Below are 17,850 nucleotides of genomic sequence, written 5' to 3' on the forward strand. Positions count from 1 at the left end.
GCGCCAAGATGTTCGCTCCATGTCATAAAGATATGAAGTCACACAAACTGGGGCCAGGTAAAAGGTCTCCGCATGGATGGGCCAATCAATGCAGATGGAGACTGCTCTGAGGCCCTGTGGTGGAAAGTAATAGGAGGCACGGAGAACTTGCTGGTAGCAAAGTGAGCTATTCTTACCTGCTGCAGTAGACCTAGGGCTGGCTTCACAGGGGTTAGTGTGACCAGTGCAGCCACTTGGGGTCCTAAGCTGCATCACTCAGCCATTGGCTTAAGGTCTTATCAGGGCTTTTTAGTCCCGCTTTTGGTCTATGTTTTCATTTTGACACCAGACCCTGCAGATTAAGTAACCATGGCCTAGTTAACTGGGGGCTACATTACCTGCACTTTTGAGACATGAAACTTTTGCTTTTCAACTCCAAAAACCTGGGTCACTTGGTCCTTGAAACCAGTGGTGGGTCATATGACCAGCAGAGTGGTCAGCAAGGACAGCTCTCTCAAGCTCTTGTAAAACCCATCGTCCCACACACATTTACTGGACCTAGGTCCAGGAAGTTTAGTTAGACAAGGCCACATTTCATAAAGGCCTGAGATGTGTTTCATAGAATAGCTCATATTTCAGATAGAATGAATAAAAATATTCCTAGGTTGTTTTACTAAATAGAACCAAAATACTATTATATCCTCTAAACCTGCTCAACTAACATGTAGACACAGAGACATACACAAACATGTACACCTCTGTATCTGAGATGTTTGATGTTAAAAACTGCATATTACATAAAAATCAATTTCATTTTATAATAAGAAAATACACTAAATCAAGAGTGAAGTTTGCTTGCATATACAGAGATATAACCGCATAGCTTCTCCTCATGGAAATAGTCACTCTATTAAGTATTCACTGGGAATATGTAAACATTCTATTATATTTCATACCATTAAAAGGAGTTCATTAAGAAAAGTATCATTTGTTACTTCACTCTTGAGAAATTCTAGTTTCCTTCTGGCATAGAATCCTTTTCCAGTTGTGCTGTGTTATGGAGTCAGATCCTCATTTGACTTTGGAGAACGTCTTTGTTTGATTCACCTACTTTACTTTGTCCTGTAATAAAATCTCCTGACATGTGAAAGTAACTGATGAAAGCTGAGTGAATTATCTCATCTGAGGTTTATTTGGCTTCATCATTAAAGGGAATTTTTTGATCTGAGCTTCCCAGTAGCTGTCTCCACCTCTCATACACTGTAAACTGCTCTGGGAGCCTTTTCTTGTCCTACTGTCTCTGAGGCAGGAGTTTAAGTTTACTCTGGGGCAACTACAAAGGAGGAATCTCTTTCACTTAGTTGCTTTTGTGCAAAAAGATGATAACATGCTATCCAGCTACATAGATTGCAGTTAATGATAAATGTTAACAGAGACTCTGATATCAATGAAATCAACTTCACGCATTCATCTTAAGGAACAATCAATTTAAATGCTTTCTAGTGATGTCCAAGTGGACTATTCAATAACAGTTGCCAAGCAATTCCTATTTTCCAAATCAATTCCATACTTAAATTGAGATATCTGTTAAAAAATATCTAATCTATTACACAGTCCTTTTTTTTTTTTTTTTTAAAGACCCTACCTTCCAACCTGAATGTTAATTATTGCACAGTCAAGCCTGCAATTAAAGGCTGGATAGATTTGTGTAGCAAGATAACAGAGGAAAATAAGGGTCACAATCTCTGTAGGGGCGGTTGCATCACACTTGATGGCTCTCCCAGGGGTGCTGTTTGTTCCTTAGCAAAATGTCCTTGTCAATAGATATGTAAAAATAAAGAGCAATTGAGATGTGCACCTGCCTGATTATTGGAAAGGAAGGAAGACATCGCTATGGAAGGCCTGGAAGATTCTCCTCCACCCCGTGTTTCAAGCTCAACCTTTTCTCTTTCATTAATTTCTCAGGAAAACATCATCGATGGCCATAAAAACCCAATCATTTGTTTACTCAAAGATAAGGGGTGGTGTGCAAACTCTCTTAATATAGACATAGCAATTCTTCTTTGAAACAAGATTTCTGCTTCGGACTTAATTTCTCTGGCAGAATAGAACTCCGATTACAGAAATATACATAAGGCCAGAGATAAGTGTCTTACGCAGTATTCTTTCATTTCTGTAGCAAAACTCCACGGCTGTAAATATGAAGTCTATGTTTAGTTTTAAGTATTATTTGAAATCTTTAAACTAATTTATAAAAAGTTTGTTTCTTTTATTTTTACTTTCCCTGCTTCAGTTTTCAAAATTGCCTATTTGTTAAAATATCTTTTTCCTTTCTGTACTTTTCCTTTTCTTTTTTATGTAGAACCTTTCTAAAATGTCTCAGTATGTGATTGCCATGCATGAAGTTTGCATTCATCTTAGGAAGTATGTACATGTACTTAACATATCTTGGTTCTTTTTATTACCCTTCCCCCATCCTCCCCATTGTCATTATCATTGCTATAGTAATAATTTGTTATCATGTTTTAGTTCATGTTTGTGACATATAATAACCACATTCACTGTGAGTACCCCCTACATGTACATGATGAATCTTAAATCTTTTTTTGTCCCTTTTCTTTTAAATGACAATCACGTTTTTATTAGTGCCTCTGAGGCCAGGGCCTTTGCAACTCAATAAAGCCTCTAATTCAGTTTTTGCTTGGTTTTTAAATTGACCTTCATTTATGTAAAGCCTTTCAAGAATCTCCGTTGCATATTCAGTGTAAGCACACTTAACGATATCTTTCAATAGAGCTCTATTCATCTTGGTACAAGGTCAATTCATGAAAATCTATCTAGAAATTAAGTTCTCTCTCCTTTTAATAGAAGTACTGCATTATAAGTTCAAAAATTAGGCAATATATTTGTTGGATATATAATATATCTGGAATATATAAAGAAATGCAATGATGCCATGGCTGATGAAGTTTTGAACTGAGTCCCACATTAGGTCAGAAAGATGTTTAACAGATTTTTTCAATATGACTGTCATAACTACATAGTTGTGCAGTCTTATGACTTGAAGGAAACATTTTTACTTGCCATAAAGACAGATTGTAGGTGACCTAAGAAAAGTAGGACATAGCCACAAAATCAGATGTTGAGGGCGTAGGATTTGGGAAAGTTTGGTTGGGACTCATGCTTAACACTGCTTCATGTTTTACTGCTTTAACTATGTTAAGATTCTAAATAACATTTTCCCTTTTATACATTCTTAATAAATACAAATTATTTTAAAAATTGGTCATGGAATTTAATGAAAGGGTTTTATAGGAATCTCAAAACTTTGGGGGATGTAGCTCAGTGGCACAAGTGCCTGCCTGGCAAGCCCAAGGTCCTGAGTTCAATTCCCGGTACTAAAAAAAAGGAAGACTTAGCTGGGCCAGGGACATAGCTCAGTGGCATAAGCACTTGCCTGGCAAGTGAAAAGTCCTAAGTTTCATTCCCGGTACCAAACAAACAAACAAACAAAAATGGCATCAAAACTTTGAACATTACAACAAACTTGAACTTACCTAAGATTTTAACTTTTTCACTTAAATCTGATGTGTCTATGTATGGAATTAGGTAGACTTGAAAACACAGGGCCTTCCTGGTACTTTGAAATGTTTTTGAACCATTTTACTATGACTCACTTAATGTCTCATTTATAATGAATCTTCAGAAAGGTCTGTAGTTTCTAATTCAAAGCTTAAATTGTTACTCACACAGATTTTTGAGTATGAAGAGGTTCAATATTACCATTGTGATAGACCATATTCCAACTCCTTCCTCTTAAATGCACTGATACAATTTAATAGGCTACTGGGTTTATTTTCCATCTTATGCAATATCTGTTAGGCAGTAATTTGAATTGAAACCATGTAGCAAACTTTCTGCAATGAGTAGCGATATTTATAACCTGGAATTTTTAGGCTCTTTATTTGTCAAACCGAAAACAAAATACAAAATAGTATGCTTTGTTGAACTGTATTAATATAAGAGTTAATATTCAAGCAACATTCACATCAGAAAATAACATCTAGAAAAGAGTCAATTGAAAAATTCTATGATTAAATAATTTGCTTGATAACCTTTCAAAGGGACCTCCCATTCTGCCCTTTTTTGGCATAGGAATAGTTGTTTTCCTTCTTACCCTCTCAGGCCTAAGGCATCTTATTTGCATTTAATTTGCATTTTGTTCTTAATGGGACAAAAGAGAAAGCAGGGAGATAAGGGAAGGAAAGAAAAAATAGTTTCAGATATCTAGCAGTGCTTTTGAATATTTTATAATTTATAAACTGAAAACACATTATGCTCTGCTTTTCAAACAGGCTTTGTCATACGCCTCTCCTAAACCTTTTAAGACATTAGGGCTGTGACTGGGATAAAAAGTATGCATTCTTTATTTCTCCATATCTCTGTGGTGCTCTGCTGAGAATGGAAGAGTGGAGGAGGTTGGAAGTCTCAAGTGCCTGCTAATCATTTACAGGGGCAAAACTGATTTTTAACTTTTTACTTTTAATGAAAAAGTAGATGTTGATACTGTTAAAATCTTAAGAGAGTACCTGCTCGCTAAAGAATGCTTGATTTCTTAACCCTCATCTGGACACAATATTTTGGAAGATGCTACTGAGAGAGAGATTTGTTAAACCTCATTGAATTAAGGTCAGCTCATTAATTGTTAACAAGAATATGTTGAAAGTGATTCCTAATAGATTCTGGAATGTGAAAGAAATGCTGACCTTTAGTCTAGATGTCAATGGAAGCAAAGTCAAGAGCCAGCATTTTGGTAAGAAATTTACACACTGCTGATAAGAGGCAGAGAGCATCTCTGTGTCTCATAGATTGGAATCCAGAGGCGGTGTTTCTAATTCTGCTCCGGTAAGATCAAGAACAGGCATTCGAAGTCCCTGCCTTTAATTTTCTTTGCATGGATGAGAAATTACTTTGGCAAGTTGCTTTTTAGGAGAGAAAAAGAAAGCTGTATCGGTGTAGTGAATGAACTAATTGAAGTACGTAGAATACAAAAGCTTTGCATTTTCTAAGAGACAATTCTTCAGTTAGCTGAAGACTAGATCTGGCAGCAGAGGAAAGAGAAAAGAGCAGAGTGTGCCTGTGCTTTGAAGAAAGCGATCATGCACCCTGTAGCTCCCAGACCTGTGGCCCAAGAACCAGGCAGTGCAGGGGCCCTGTAAAACTTCAGCCCTTGAATTTGGTGGTGATAAGGAACACCGTCCAGATTAACAACCCTGTCAAGGAGATCCCTCTGAAGTGCTTATTTGTTTAGAAAAGGAATCTCATTCATCATCAGGGAGTGACAGAAATGGGGCTTTCTGACATGGTATCTGAAGGCTACCTGGATGTATGGGCTCTTTTGGCACCTTTCACAGGAAGGAAGAGAGGAACAGATACCCTTGGGACGGGGGAGAGAGGAAAAGACACTGTTACTGTTCGGTTTCAACGCAGTATTAAAGGGAAATACACTGCACATGTTCAGAGTGCCATTTTATGACGCAAATTTCAATCCTTTCATTAAAAAATTCTTTGAAGAAAAATTAATCTTAAAAAAATCAGAAATGATAAGCATAATTATGTTGTAACATAAGATGCCCAAAAAGAGAAAAAAGAAACTAAAATTTGGAACTCGAATTGGAGCTAATAATAAATTACTTTATTATTAGATTTTTTGAAAACACTTATCAATCAATTTCTGTAATCAAGCATTATATTCTCAAATAAGATTTCTCCGTAAAAATTGTGGGGTAATTTCAGAGTTGTTTTGGTAGTCTTGTATCTATAATACTATGAAAGTAGAAAAAGTTTGAAAGCAAATATTGTCATCCAAGGAATAAATAACAATAATTCCTAAAATTGAATTCCTTGAGTATAAATAAGAATAATTTCTTGCTAAATAGGTGAAGTTTAAGTGCAATATTTGATCAATTATAGTTAACAATTATAGTTCTGTGATGTTGAGTATATTATATATATGTACATATAATACATATATAATGATCAATAAGATATTTCAGTTTTACTTGAAACAGAAATGACATATATCTCAATTACTAGTGTGTATTTTTATAAGTATGTAAATCACCACTACTTTATGGCAATAGTTCATATAGCACAAGCAAGACTGCATATATATATGGGTAGATATAAATAATTCAAAGCTTATCTGTACTTTCTAGTATAACTATAATTTATTAAGAATCATTCTTTGCTATTAGTTATTTTTTCTTTAAAAAACTTCCTGCCAGCAGCAGTTTTAGTTTATATGTGGTAAAAGTGAATTTCAGCATGGTCGAATGACCTGTGCAGGGCCACACAGCTAGGATGCGCTCAAAAGGGCCTCTGAAGACAGGTGAACCGGGCCCACAGCCCTTCCCTTTTTTTTTTTAATGGTACCGGGAATCAAACTCATGACCTTGCACTTGCCAGGCAGGCGCTGTGCCGCTGAGCTAAATCCCCAGCCCCTTAACCCTTCCCTTTTCCTCTCGGCCATGCTTCTTGCTTTCCTTTAATATAGTCTTCTGTATCTATCTGCAAACACCACTCCTAGTTCTAATAAAGCTGTGTGCAATGCCTTTCTCAAAGGATCTTGCAGATATGTGAGTGGTTGTGAAGGGAAAAACAAATACCAAATGCAACATCTGGTACTTGTTGCCATCTAAGAATCAAAACAATGTAAATGATAGGTTGGAAAAGAGCAGGCTGGTACCAGAAAATGAAATACTGTGTTACAGACAGATTCTGATACGATCTCACTGCAGTTTGTGGACTCCACTTCTGCCTATCACCCTTGAAATCCTCCACATGACTGCTTCAGTCAGACCTGACTTCCCATAAGCTTCCTCTACATTGTCTAATTTGTCAAGATTTTGATGTCTTTTGCATGACTGAGGCTAAAGATGGATTATCCTCCTAATCTGGTTAATGTGGAGGTAAGCTAATTTATATTCAGAGAAATAGAATCATTCCAAAAAGAGTAATAATAATGACAGCGGAAACCTTCTTCCCAAATACTTGGCTTGATGATGAAGGCTGAGTTACCACCTTCTCTACTCCTTCCCATCAAGAACTTTACTCTCCACTTGTATAGGACCATTTCAGAACTCTTGCCGAGGCAAGTGGCTTGGATTTTCAAGACACAAGCTTCCCTAAAGACCTATAATCTTTGAGGAAATGAATCCAATGCCAGTTAAGGATGAACAAATATGCTTAATCTCTACTCAGTTCTAATCAAGGGCATGAATAGAAGGACTCAACATAAACCAATCTGGCAATTCTCAAAAATTTGAAGTCACTTACTTCCCACATCTAGCCACTGTTCAGGTTGTACTCTTTCTCTGCTACAGTAAGCAATAAACTCAGCTCTGTCTCATCAACAGACTGTGTTAGTAATACTAGGGGAATTGGTATCTGATAATAATGCCAGCTAATATTTACATAGCACAGTAGGTAAATGAGTCAGGTACTCTAAGTGCATTTGTGTAACACACACACACACACACACACACACATACACACACACACACACACACACACACACACACGCACAATTTAACCCTTAATACAACCTTATATAGTAGGCACTGATATTAGTCCCATATCTCATATGAGAGAACTGAGGCCCAAAGAAGTGCTGAGGAGGTTGGCCACACTGAGTACTTCTGAATGGCCTGTTTTGGAGCACATTGCCCCAGGAGCAGTAGGTCTGCAAGAGGCTTCTGGAGGAGTGACTGTGAAAGTGAGGTTACTGAAATGGAGAGAATTAAGAGAGATCATTGATACTGGATAAGTGTCAGCATTGTAGGACCTGGTAGACCAGCTTGCCCCTAAGTCAGTGAGACTGCAGGAATGAGGAAGGCAGGATAGTTGAGGCAGGAATACTGCTGTAATCAGGGTCAGAATGGGGTTTGATTAGCATGGACAAGTCCTCCATGGATTGTTCCATGCACCAACTTTATTCACTGGGCAGCCCCAGCCTCTGTGCTGGGCTCCTGCTCCTGGAGCTTGCTCAAGAGCAAAAGCCAGGAGAGAAGGAGCTGCAGATAAACAGTGCAACATCGCAGTCTGACTCTGGGGTGGCAATCACACTTAATGCTGCAGCAATAAATCATCCCTGCAGCTCATCAGCAAGAAGGGCAGCTTGGCGCTCTGCAGTTCTCTGATTGTGGACTTCTGGGTGGAGGGCTTGTTCCATCCCCTCCGCCACTGCTTCTGGGACTAGTGTCCTGTGCCCCGCTCTCCAAAACCAACAAGTTCCTCACTTTGGACAGGCAGAATTTGGTGGTAGGGGATACCTGAGTCTCCTGGTCCCCTTTCCCTCTCCATTTCTGTCTTTCTTTTGCAAATTTGTCTTAGCAGATTTTTTCTATGCTTTGTGTTTTAGAGGATGCCGACTCAATTCTGCTGCAGGTTCCTCTTGGTGGCAACTAGGTTGACGTGTGTTTTATGACCTCATCATGTGGGTGTGAGCCCCTGTTGAGTAACCGTTTGATAAAATGTTGCCCAAGAATTATCCTCTGGGGACCACTGAGCTACCTGGAGACTAAAAGCGGGAATCCTTCATTCTCTGTAGGAAATAGTAAAAAAGAAGATGCAGGATTAAATGTGACACATTTAAATAGGTCTTAAATCCTTTACCCTACATGGCACCCAAGGGAGCTATTCAATATGATTCTATTTTTTTGTTTTAGGAAAGAAGCATATACTCATGCACACACAAATACACACATTATGTATATATGTAGATATATTGAATTTTAATATGCAGTCTTATATTTCTGTTTGTGTTCTGGAGCTCATAGCCCAAATCTTTGCCTTTCATGCTCACTTTTCACACTTTGTCTTTGGCAAAGTGAAGTAGCACTTCCTGTAAAAAACATTAGAAGCCAGGTGTGGAAACCCATGCCTGTAATTCCAGCATCCTTGGAGGCTGAGGCAGGAGGATCACAAGCATGATGGTAGCCTCGGTAATACAGTGAGACTCTGGTTGAAAATAAAAAATAAAGACAGGGCTGGGGATGGAGCTCAGTGTGAAGGCCCTGGGTTCAATTTCCAATTTCCAATAAAACACACACACACACACACACACACACACACACATGCAGTTATGAAGTGCATCATGAATCTTCCTTGCTTTTCTCTATCACCAAAGAAAGCTTCAGTTGCAGGAGGCCGAACAATGCCCCTGTCAAGAGCACTCTTGACAACTATGCCAACTAGAAATCATCTGAATTTCTGCTGTGCTTTCCAAGTGCGTGCCCTTCTTTGACATGGTTTTGGTGTGATTACCTACTCAGTAACTGGCTTTCTTGGGGTGCTAATCAATACTCAGAAGAGGCTTGGCCAGAGTTCATATTCTGGGGTCCTGCTGGCTCTTTGGTGATTGGACCCCAGGGCAGAGCTTCAGTGGTCCCCAGAAGCTCCAGCACTTAATCCTGAGGAATGGAAGGGTCCCAGTTGTACCTATGCGGAAACCCCTGCTTGTTTCCTCTCCCTCCTGGCTTTCCCCTTCAAAGTGAAACTGGATAAACTGAAGTTGGCTACTGCAGTCACTTAACAATGAGGAAGGCTTCAACCAGGATCTCACGCAAATCCGAGGTCAGTACGGCATAGAGGGAGTGAGATGAAGCAATACAAAGACTTTAAAATGAACAGACTCTCTACCCAAGTTGCATTTTATTTCATTTGTCTAAGAATTAAGGTGAAATGTCATCTTCCAGTGATGACGTGTGGCCCCTGGATTGATAGGCTGCTATAGGAATGTATTTATAAAATGCGTCATAAAAACTGCATTTCCTTTTAAAATTTCTTTTTTCCTTTTCTTTTGAAAACAGTGACTGCTGGCACTTTGTATAGTATTTTAAAATCCGCTTAAGGCTGGATATTCTTGCTTCTCATTTATTCATGTGTGTTGAATTAATGCACCCATCCAAAATGTTTGGGTTTTGTCATGGAAAGATCTATGTCCTTTTAGGAATGTTTCCCTCACTCTCACAAGAGCACAGAGAATTAGTGCTCCAAAAAGAAGTTCTCAAATTTAAAAACGCAAGTCCCTTGCATCCCTCCCACTGTCCTGACCTAACTGATCTGGGATAGAGGCAGGAGTCTGTATTTTTATGAAGTCGGCCAGGCAATTTTGGTGCACATGCTCTGTGATTCTTCAGGAAAGTTTCCCTTTCGATTTATAAAGCTCTTATCCAAAACTTTGAGAAAAAGACAAAAGACAAACCAGAGAGGCACAGTGTTTGGTTCGGCACTGTGGTAGCATCGGATAGATGAGAGGTATCACTAAGATGCCGGCAGGCTGCACCGGCGCAGAGCTGGGCCTGGCACCAACGGGCCCTGCAAGGAGAGGCCGATCGGCGCTCTGGTGAGCATTTCTGAAAGGAAGGAGTGATTGCAGTGGAGACCACATGGTTTAACTTACAATGAACCTGCAGGTTTTGAAAGCTGCACGCTGGATTTCCTCACGAACATACATCAATCTCGGAGAACAGGAGGCCCTGCTATTGGTATGCAATCTTTGGGGAGTTTTTTTTCTCATTCAGTACAAAAACATAGAAAATATACGTCAGAGTTGAGAATTTAAAAATGCAGAGAAATAAAAAAAGTTTGCAATAATTTAATAAAAAGCACGTGGGCAAATGTGAGCTCCAGTCACTTTCTATTTATATTACGAAGCCTTTGAATTTGCTTCTAGGAGGAGAGGCACATTGTCCTTTGCCATTTTTTCCCTCTCTGCATTTTTTAATGGGCATTCTGTGGTTTCAGAATGAAGTGGTAACACTCATTGTCAGACTCGTGCAAGCAGTAGCACTTAGTAACAATGACATACAGGCCGGAGAGAAATCGGGCAGCCCCTTGTCACCAGTCTTAAGCACTTGTCTTTTCTGGTTCACAATTATACAGGAAAAAAAGAAATAAATGTGAACACAGAGAGATATAAATGTATTATTTTATTTTTCTTTTGGAATTAACAGAATACAAAAAAAAAAATCTCTGTTTTGTCTTGTAGGAAGTTTAGTGAGTTTCTCGGATTAAATGGCTTTCCTCTTCTGTAAAGGGTCTGATGGAAACCCTTGTACCAAGGCTTAAAGTCTTAGGTCTGTTAGAAGCTTCCATCCGTCAGTCTGTATGTCAGTGGACAAACTTGGCTGCTGATGTAACCTATTCATTGCTCTCTGGAAAAATACATCCAGCTACCTAAGCAGTTTTTAATGATGAAAGAAGGCTGGGGATATGAAGGCTCATCTGATGATAAAATATATTTTCCAACTGGTGATATTTTGGAGCAACATTTTACCACAATGCCTTTGTAAGTATTTTGAAGTGCTGCATTTGATGAGGTGGTGAAAAAGAAAAGACACAAGTTTTCTTTGCAAGTCGATCTTCAGTCACTTCAATGAACTGAAAAGTCCCTCTCACTTTCATGGTTTAAACAGTGTGTGTTTTATGTAGATTCTACTTGAAATAATTTTTTTACACACTCGGCACCAGAAAAATTGGCAGGAAGTACCATTAGTTTCACCCTCCAACACACACACACATTCTCTTTTATCATAATTGAATGTGCATTTTTAAAAGTCTCCATTTAATGATAGCATGTATTAAGTGTAGAAGGATGTATGTGTTCAGTTAGTCAGCAACTATTTGGCACTTATTGCATGCTAAACTGTGTACTATATTCAGCGAAATGTTAATAAGATGGCATAGAAGTAGAGGGATGCAGATAAAGCATATCTGGCCTCAGCCACAGCCCTTAGGAGGTTTGGGTGGGAGGGAGTGAAAACATTCAGTGGTGGATCACAGTGAATTTGTATTGAAGGCACAGAAGAGTACATACCGTTTGCAGGCCAGTGAATTCCTAACAGGCTTCTCTTATAGTTCACGTCACGGAGTTTGCTAAAGGAATTTGCTAATGATTTAACACTGTGTTGAAATTACTGGGTTACTTTTCAGTCCAGTTACACCGGCAAATTTTCCATGAAGTGTTTTAAATGAACATGACCATATTCTCTTCCAATAACAGTCATCCCCAAAAGACTGGTCAGCTTTTCTTCTAGTATCTTACTTTTACTATTGGTGCTGAAGTTGTGGCACATTGTTCAACTGTTTCCAAGATCCAAACATGACTATAGAAAATTAGTTGATGAACAGGTACTGCAGGTGAATTTTGACACTTTATTTTGGTTTGAATAACTCCGTACTAGAACTCACTGAGCTGCATCTACATGGCTAGACAGATGCGCATTAATATCATTCATGTTTCTAACTACTATAAGGTTTTTGACTTGAAAGCACTTTGTAATAAAGTTATGTCATTTTTCATGCCTTTTGTACATGAGCAAATGGTAACAATAGGAAAAGAAAACCCCCAAATGCAGCTTTCCCAAGGGAAAAGTGTTAATTGGAAGAAATTCTACCCTTTTCAACAAATATAAAACAGAAATATGATTGTTCTTTGCATGTGTAAAGTTTTCTTAGGCCAAACCCCGTGAATAAATCTGTTGCTATAAGTTCTAGGCCAGAACTTTAGGAAGGTTATCAACTCTGATAGGGGCTCTTGGATTTATAAAAATGGTCAGCACTTTGTAGGCTGGAGGTTCCTTCATAGGTACATCTGGCTCAAGGTTGGCTCCATTATATTAGCATTTTTTTTTCTTTTACAACCTGGTATTAATTTCCTGCTGCTACTTTCTATCTCAGTATAGATGATTGTTGGAGTTGGGATATTATATCTGCTTTCCTCCTTCCCTCCTCACAAATCTCCAACCCAGATGTCTAAAAACTTCTTTATTTGAATACAGAAAGCTCATTAACATTTTCCTTAAGAGGAGTTATGGCAAAAATAAAACAAAGTGAGCAGAAAAAGAAAGCAAAGCAAATGTACTTAGGCTTAGCAAAAGTTTTTCATGTTGGATGACTATAAAAATTACTTTAACAAAGTTAAAACTTAAAAGCAAACACTATTAGCCCAGATTCTGGGTAATAGAATAACTCATTACCTATCATAGTAGGTGAGAGATAGTTCCTCTTTTAGTTTTTAAACAATGCCTTGGAAACAAACCTTTCCATAGATTCCAATCAGTCCAGTCATCTGACAAGACCGGATGGTCTGATGGGTCAGAGGTGCATATCATCCCATTATGTTTGTAGTCCAAGAAAACAAGCCAATAAAAGTTAGCTGGGTTAATTTTTTGTAGCTGATACTACTAGTACAATGCAGAGTTTGTCATTAGGATGAGGGCAAAATCACAACAGATAGAAAACAAACATTATACGCACATAGCGCAGACATGCACAAAACCAAACAATGCACCGGTCAGTCACAGAAGAAAATAATGTCATGAAACACCCTAAGTAAGGAGGAACTTGCTTTGGAAAAAGTTGAGCAGTCTTATTTATGGTAGAATGTTCTTGTTAACTTTCTTTAATCTTTCAGCCTAAAATTCATTCAATATTTTTTATTTTAATCATAATATTTAGGTGAAAAAAAGGTTTTGGGTTGGCTAACTATTGAAGGTTTAATGTGTCCCTGGTTTAGGCTAAATTATGAAATATGTAAAAGCCATCAGATTTTTACCAACATCAAAACTGAATGTCATATAACTAAGGAGATTATTTTAAAGATTTCATTCTCACACTAACAAACATTTTACAGACAAAACCAGGACTTCATCTATTTGTTATTTACCACAAAGTTGGTTTTTGCTTAAAGTGTCTGAGAGATTACAAAGAATACTAAAAAGGAGAAAAAAACTTTAAAATATGAGTACATGAGCAATTATAAAAATTTTTGGGCTTTGAATGTAGGAAAAATTCTTGATTTAAAAATTAAACAATCATTTTCCTTTGAATGTAGGAAAAAAAAATCTTGATTTAAAAATTTAACAATCTTTTTCCCCAATTAAAAATTGTTATCACAGTGCTAAGTAGAGGCAACAAGTGTTCTGATTTGTATTACTACCTACATGCTATTGACATAACTTTAATACTCACAACCTTCCAGCAGTGAAATACATTTTCCTGCAGAATATCAAAATTTGGCTAGGAATTAGGTTCTAGACTCATGTCTGACTGCACTTATACCCTTGGTGTGTACAGTGACCATTTTTATCCTTAACTTGCTTAGTTTTCAATAGAAGACTAATATATTTATTGGCTACTTATTCTGTGCCAAACAGTGGGCTAATTTCTTATTGGTTCATCATCATCATCATCATCATCATCATCAATCATCATCATCATCTAAGAATCTGAACTGGGGAAATATTGCTTCTATATTACTTCTTCAATCTTTGTGTGTGTGTGTGTGTGTGTGTGTGTGTGTGTGTGTGTGTGTGTGGTACTGGGGAGTGGAGGAATTAATGAACCTAGGGACTCTATACTGAGCTACATCCCCAGTATATTTAGTATTTTATTTTGAGACAGGTTATTGCTAAATTGTTTAGGCTGAGCTTGAATTCACGATCTGCCTGCCTCAGTTTCCCAGACTACTGGGATTAAAGGTGTGTCAGCATGCCCATCTTTCTGTACTTCTTAATAACTAAACTACGCTGTCTTAATGTTGTTTTAAGTGTGAGTAAAGATAAGGTAGACATTCCTATACATAGTAGATGCTTCATATTTATGTATGGGTTCACAAATATCCATCAGATTTCATAATACTCTTTAGCCCTTAGACTTACATTAAAATAATTACATATTGTATAAATTTACAAATTTATAAATATTTAGTGTATCATTCAGTAGTAGTAAGTATATTCACACTGTTAGATAACTATTACCTCTAGTGGATCTTTTTCATTAATCCACACAGAAACAATGTACCCATTAAGTAACAATTTCTCAATTCCTTCTTAACATCTACCCCATAACCTCTATTCTACTTCCTGCCTCTATGAATTTGCAGAGGTACCTACTTCATTTAAGTGAGATCATACAGTATTTACTTCTCTGTGCCTACGTTATGCCACTTAGCATACTTTTGAGGTTCATCCATACCTTGACAGTGTGTCAAAATGTCATTCCTTTGGAGGCCAAATACTATTCCATGGTATGATCCACCATAGTTTGTTTATCCATTCATCTGTTGATGGGCACTGGAGTTGTGTCCACTTTGGAACATAGCGAGGGCTGGTGCTTTGAACACTGGTGTAAAGGCTTCTCAGTCCATGATTTCAATTGCTTTTAGATCATACTTAGAATTGCTGGGTCAAGTGATAATATCACGTGTATTTAACTTTCTCAGGAACTGCCAAACTGTCACAGTAGCTTTGTTAGCTTACATTTGTACAAGCAATGTGCCAGGGCTCTCACTTCTCCATCTTCTCACTCACACTTGTTACTTCCTCCTGCACTCTCTCCTTTCCTTCCAAATAGTCATCCGAAAGGGCCTGGCAAGGCATCTCATCGGGGTTTGATTTATAATTCCTAATAACCAGATCCTGCCTGCGAAGCATGTGTTTACAACAAACTGGCCACAGACCACACTGATATTCATGTCTTACAGCTTCACAAGTCATTGCAAAACAAATTTTAATTCTTCAAACTTTCATGAGTGCAGGTAATTATATGTATGGAGGGCAACAAAATGTGACATAAAATACAATTTATAAATAAACAGAATTGAAAATTCACAACCTCCTTTGCAACCAAGAAGACCCTGGGTGAGCTTTTCTGAATTAGGAAGCATTTACTGGGCATGGGTATGATAGGCTTCACTTGAGCTGTGTACTTGTACGTGTTCACTGCTGGATTATAGTACAAGCTTGATAAGTATTTCCTCAATGAATGAATAAAGCTTGCAATGTTAAAATTAAAAAACCTATCCACACTATCATATAATCAGGCATGAACCCTTATATTTAAGTAGACTTAAACAGATCACTATATTAATTATGATTTGAAAAATATGATACAAATATAATATCTGTATATATAATTATATCATCAAATATATGTGAGACAAGTATACAGCTTAGAAATATTTGGAATTTACAATATAATGTTATATTCAAAACTGCCACAGAAACAAATTCTGAGTAGTTGAAATAAAAAACTGTATGTTTTCAGTTCATCCTGCTTGGATTTTAAAACAATATCCCTTAAATAAGAATTTGTTTTCTAGTGATCCAGGCAATAAGAGTTGCTAGAAATGGTTTTGGAATATATTTAACTGAATAGATTCGGGCATTACTATCTTGATATGCCTTATTCACTTTAAAAATCTGAGTTGTTTAAATAGCTGCACATACAACATATGGAGGCAAGCTAGGTCCCCGCCTTTCCCATTGATTTTTCAAGTATTTTGAGCAATTCTTTTGTGCTTGTGTTTCTGATTTTTTGCTAATGACGCTTCTTCAAAGTCAATCACAGAGTAAACAATTGTCTCTGTACTGAACCATGAAAATGATGTAAACTGACTGATGTACTTCACATAATTCAAACTCCTGAGCTTGTTTGTTGAAGCAAGATAAATTAAAAACAAAGCTATCCAGGATTTACTTTTCAGGCAGGTAAAACCACTAGTTGTAAGGAGGTTATTTTACATAGTCTTAGGAAAATCATCTTTCATGCTTTAAAAAAACTCCTAGGTTTCTTGTTCTAGAATTACAAACAGATTAACCTTTTATCTCAAAATGGATGTATTCTTAGTAGTATCTTTTTAGGAAAGGTTTATTTCTTGTAACTGATGTCCTCTTGGAAGATTTTCATACTCACCAAGGATTTTTACCTTTGTTTACATTTTATTGGAAAAGTACTCCTCTCGCCATGTTCTTTCTGTCTCTCTAGGTGGCAGCATTTGCCTTGTGGACTGCCTCTCCTCTGTCCTTGGGCCACCTTCTTTATAAAGGTGCTGTTGGAGGGCAATAAAACTGCTTGCTGATGACTACCAGCCTGGCTGACATATGAGGGGTCACATGGCTTGTGGGTAAGGGTGGAGGCTATTGTTACCTGAATCCTATTGGTGTCTCCTCAGCCAAAATACTACACCAAAATCAATCATATGAACTTGTAGATGGGACAGAATTCCGAAAGAAACAAGTAGTCTCAAATCTGAAGGCTCTCCTCCTTCCAGCAACCCCTTCCCTGGTGTGTTCACATGTAGTGGGGGTTGGTATTCTTCTGTCTTAGAATAATATCACCAAGCTTTTACCCACCTGGCTGAAACCCAAATGCTAAAGGAATGTAAATTTAAAAGTCTTAGTTTTCTTTAGTTTGTGAACACATGTTTTCATTTGTTACTTCCATAGAAGTAGAAATAAAAGATTCAGAGTTTCCAAAGTTTGCCATCTGTGAGGTAGACTGGTGGCAGGAAGTGTGGGAATTAGGAGTGGCTGGAATCCACCACTATGGGTCCCAGCTGCTGTGACATCTTCCCTGTGCCCCTGCACTGGACCGTATAGGAGAGCTCAGTCTCTATTGTAACTGCCTTGAAATTCTTAATAGCTGTTGAACAAGAAGACTAATGTTTTTATTATGCACTGATACTATAAGACAGGTAGTCATTCTTGATGCAAACATTTCAACTTGATGATACTCACATAAAGGATAATATCAGGGCTCAGGGCGCAGCTCAGCAGAGCTCAGTCGTAGAACACTTGCCACGTATGCGCAAGCCCCTGGGTTCAATCCTTAGCATGGGAAAAGTAATAACTGCAGATAATTTCTACATAGTCAGTGAGGTACATAGTAGATCCAATGTTGTATGGCAGCTAAGACTGTTAGGTAGAATAAAACTACTCCCCTAGGTTTCTTGAATGTTTAAAATCATAATTTTCCAAAAGCACTGACAAGTGTTCTAAATTCATGTCCATTGAGAAAAAGGAA

Source organism: Chinchilla lanigera, unplaced genomic scaffold, assembly GCF_000276665.1.
Source record: "Chinchilla lanigera isolate Chin_1 unplaced genomic scaffold, ChiLan1.0 scaffold00056, whole genome shotgun sequence".
In the NCBI taxonomy this organism is placed as follows: Eukaryota; Metazoa; Chordata; class Mammalia; order Rodentia; family Chinchillidae; genus Chinchilla; species Chinchilla lanigera.